The following is a 5,000-nucleotide window of genomic DNA, read 5'->3' on the forward strand; positions in this document are numbered from 1 at the left end:
TGTTTAATGAACGAATGAATAGAGAATGAATGAATGGAACACAAATAGGTACTTGATCATGGAGACTTACGCCTATTTGAATCACGATTATTAGAAGTCAGCGTAATCAAGCTACGTAATTTTCTGAAGATAAAGCTACATGTAATATCATAATCACTGATAACTTACAGCAAGGTATTAGTGTAGGAAATAATTTTGTGCTCATGCCTCCTGCGCTTATATTTTTATGAAAAATTAAAGAATATACCAAGGGAAAATTAGTATTTCTTACTTTCATTACAAAATATAAAAAAAAAAAAAAAGTATGTCGTTCTGAGGACAAGAGACTTTTTTATATGATTTATCAATAAAGGAAATTTCTCAAAGGTTTTGCTAGAATGTAATAGTGGATTCATTTTCCGCAATACAATTCCTTCTCGATAAACTAAATTATGATTGTATTCAAAGAGCTATGCAGTCATCAGTATTTACTGTTTCCATCACAGATTATTTATTATTCAAAGTTAATAGTTAACTTTGGTTACTAATCAACCATGGAACAACAGCGGCTATTTATTCGGTTGCTACTAGCTACTACAAATAAACTAATAATGAATTAGGTTAGCAATATTTCATGGAACATTAACGGTTATCAAATTAGATTGAGGCCATGATAAAATATTTTACAAGTTGTATCAAGAATTTTTTAACCTCTTTCCACAATCTATAAAATACAAATGACTTCCTTGTTTCCTCAAATTCTTCATTGTCGGACTGCCAGGGGGAGGAGTAATCACCCCCCGCCCCCACCCACCCCACACCTTTTACCTACCCATCCATTGAAAGTGTCTACAGGGCTCCTCAAAAGAATAGTAAATATATATATATATATATATATATATATATATATATATATATATATATATATATATATATATATATATATATATATATATATATTGCTTTACTGCCACAAGGATCACGTGACTTGGTATACGCAAAAGCCAGTAGGAAATAATAAAAAGCTTTAGTACCAAGCGCTTTCGTGCATTTTAATACACTTCTTCAGGGTACAATAAAAAGTGAGACATAGTTGAAGGACGTCAATAAGTAAAATAGGATAAAAACAAAAAACTAACATTTTTTTTTTTTTTGAATAGTAGAGAAATGATAGAAAAACATAGTCAGCTAACTAGCATTGTCAAACAATCAAACAACCCACAGCCAAAATTTGTACTTGAACGCAAACTGGTCATAAACACACAAAAAAGGTAAACACAAATTATATAATTCTTAATTGTTGAACAATATTGGTCATGATGAAATTATCCAATTTATATAAACCAGCACTAATATTAAAAACACAATCCGACTTTATCTTAATAATACTTGATTCTATAATATTTCTCTTCACAACATCTTTACAAAATAGCAGCTCTTTAGATTTCTTCCAGTCTATCAAGTGATTATATTCATTCATGTGAACGAATAGTGCGTTAGACATATTACCAACTCGAACACAGTATTTATGTTGATTTATCCTTGTTGCCAGCATTTTACCACTTTGCCCAATATATTTCAAATTACAACCACTACATGGAATTTCATATATGCAGCCTACATTATTACACGGAGAGTTCTTTATCAAAATACACTTTATAGTAGAAGAATTTCTAAAAACAACATTAACCTTAAAACATCTTTCAGACAAACCATTTGAGGAATATCAACGACTTATTCTGCAGAAATACATTGAGTTAACAAAAGTGGATGTTGAAGAAAATTTCAGACTCCTAAGATCCAAAAGATATAGTCTTAATCAAGCCATCCCGTCTCATTGGAAACCACAGTTACTTGATTATTGTTATGATAAACTGAGAAACCAGTGTCGTCGTTTGAAGAGCAGACTCGATCGTAAACTTGAACGGCTCATAGAAAACAGTGATTGGAACAAGAATGCTAACCCACGATTTATTTGCAATCTTTCAGATAAAGTACTAGATAATGTTACTATCGCAGCTCTTGGGTATGGTATCAACTTTTCGGTTTGCGATAAGAAAGTGGATTGGGTGGAAATAGGTAAATCATTCTGTAATTTGGAAAAATTTGGATCTTTGTCTAATGAAGAATTTAATATTTGTAAGGGGATAGTTTATGGGGCTTCCTCTGTTAAATGTTACGCTAATGTTTCCAATAGGTTTTTAAATGCTTACAGGAAACTAAAAAAGGACGAAAGTCTTCATATAACAAAAGCAGACAAATCTTATACACTTGTGTTGATGAATAAGAATGACTATGTTGATAAAATGTTAGAAATTTTAAGTGACGAAGAAACTTATTCCATCCTTAATTTTAACCCACTTGAAAAGGTCAATAGTAATTTTAATAAGAAAATAAAAATATTATTACGAGGAAAAGATGGATTGATTAAAAGATTTTGTACTGTGTGTGCATCGTTGCCTTATATGTACGGGTTAATCAAAACACATAAACCTAATAATCCAGTTCGACCCATTATTAGTTCTGTGGGGTCATCGGTGTATAAACTATCAAAATGGCTTGTTAAAGAGTTGTCCCCCTTGTTAGGAAACATTTCTGGCTTCTCTGTGAAAAATAATGTTGATTTCCTTAATCGTTTAAGAAGTTATAATATTCATTTTGAATTTAAAATGATAAGTTTTGACGTGCCATCACTTTTTACTAAAGTTCCAGTTGATGATTTACTAGATTTTTTAACCGAAGAGTTGCCTAATTATGAATTTTCTCTGCCATGTAATACTATGTTAGAATTGATTAAACTGTGCATCAAAGATTGTAAATTTACTTTTAATGGGAATTTTTATGAGCAAAAATTTGGAATGGCAATGGGTAACCCTTTATCACCTCTTTTAAGTAATATCTATATGGAATTTTTTGAGAAGAAGCTTTTAGTGAATATTTTGCCGGGAAGAGTTTTGTGGTCTCGTTATGTTGATGACATTTTTTGTATATGGCCTTTAAATGAAGATGTATCTGTTTTTTTACTTAGACTAAACTCATTGGTTCCTTCTATTAATTTTACAATTGAGGAAGAAAGAAATTCTGTTCTGCCCTTTTTAGACGTAAATGTTCATAGACATAATAATAGATTTAAGTTTAGCGTTTTTAGAAAACCCACCAATGTATCGTCTTACATTCACTTTTATTCTAATCACCATATTAAAGTAAAACTCTCTGTTTTTTCCTCAATGTTTTTGAGAGCTCTTAGAGTTTGTTGCCCAGAATTTTTAGATGATGAGTTTTTAAGAATATACGAAATTGCCTTTAATTTGAAGTACCCAAGATACTTAGTTGACGTAGCATTACAAAAAGCCAAAAAAACTTATTATGCAATTGACAATGTAACATCTTTTAATCATGATAATTTATTAGTTTTACCGTATAATGATAGTTTTCTCTGTCTACCAAAAATTTTAAGATGTTTTAAGGTTAATGTTGTTTTTAGAAATTCTTCTACTATAAAGTGTATTTTGATAAAGAACTCTCCGTGTAATAATGTAGGCTGCATATATGAAATTCCATGTAGTGGTTGTAATTTGAAATATATTGGGCAAAGTGGTAAAATGCTGGCAACAAGGATAAATCAACATAAATACTGTGTTCGAGTTGGTAATATGTCTAACGCACTATTCGTTCACATGAATGAATATAATCACTTGATAGACTGGAAGAAATCTAAAGAGCTGCTATTTTGTAAAGATGTTGTGAAGAGAAATATTATAGAATCAAGTAATATTAAGATAAAGTCGGATTGTGTTTTTAATATTAGTGCTGGTTTATATAAATTGGATAATTTCATCATGACCAATATTGTTCAACAATTAAGAATTATATAATTTGTGTTTACCTTTTTTGTGTGTTTATGACCAGTTTGCGTTCAAGTACAAATTTTTGCTGTGGGTTGTTTGATTGTTTGACAATGCTAGTTAGCTGACTATGTTTTTCTATCATTCCTCTACTATTCAAAAAAAAAAAATGTTAGTTTTTTGTTTTTATCCTATTTTACTTATTGACGTCCTTCAACTATGTCTCACTTTTTATTGTACCCTGAAGAAGTGTATTAAAATGCACGAAAGCGCTTGGTACTAAAGCTTTTTATTATTTCCTACTGGCTTTTGCGTATATATATATATATATATATATATATATATATATATATATATATATATATATATATATATATATTTATATATATGTATATATATATACTGTATATATATATATATATATATATATATATATATATATATATACAGTATATATACATATATATATATATATACATATATATATATATATATACATATATATATATATATATATATATATATATATATATGTATATATATATATATATATATGTATATATATATATATATATATATATATATGTATATATATATGTATATATATATATATATGTATATATATGTATATATATATATATATATATATATATATATATATATATATATATATATATGTATATATATATATATATATATATATATATATATATGTGTGTGTGTGTGTGTGTGTGTATGTTTTGTGTATTTGTAGTGAATACTCGAGGGACGAATGATACCACAGTATGAAATATGACAACTCGATTTGTAATATTTTTAAGAGTTCGCTGAGGTTGGACAAGTCTCCGCCCATTTCCTTGAAGGTAGTAAGAAGACCAACTCTTTCTTTGTTTTGTCATGGTAACACTAAAGACCTCTGACGAACGATTCCCCTTGAGTGTCGGCGAACTTTTGAATCTAAGTGTACAGAAGCTTTTTGCCAGCACTTTTGTGTATTAAGTTTTGAATTAGCAATAAACCCAGGACTGATATCATTCTGAAACTTACTGCTAAAACAATAACAATATGAAGCGAATGTGATAGGAAGCTTTTATTCATACAGTTCAATCTTAAAATCACGAATTTTAAATTACAGAAATTTAATTGAATGAATTGAACATATTTTGTTTCAAACTG

The sequence above is a fragment of the Palaemon carinicauda genome, chromosome 4, assembly GCF_036898095.1.
Source record: "Palaemon carinicauda isolate YSFRI2023 chromosome 4, ASM3689809v2, whole genome shotgun sequence".
NCBI classification, from domain to species: domain Eukaryota; kingdom Metazoa; phylum Arthropoda; class Malacostraca; order Decapoda; family Palaemonidae; genus Palaemon; species Palaemon carinicauda.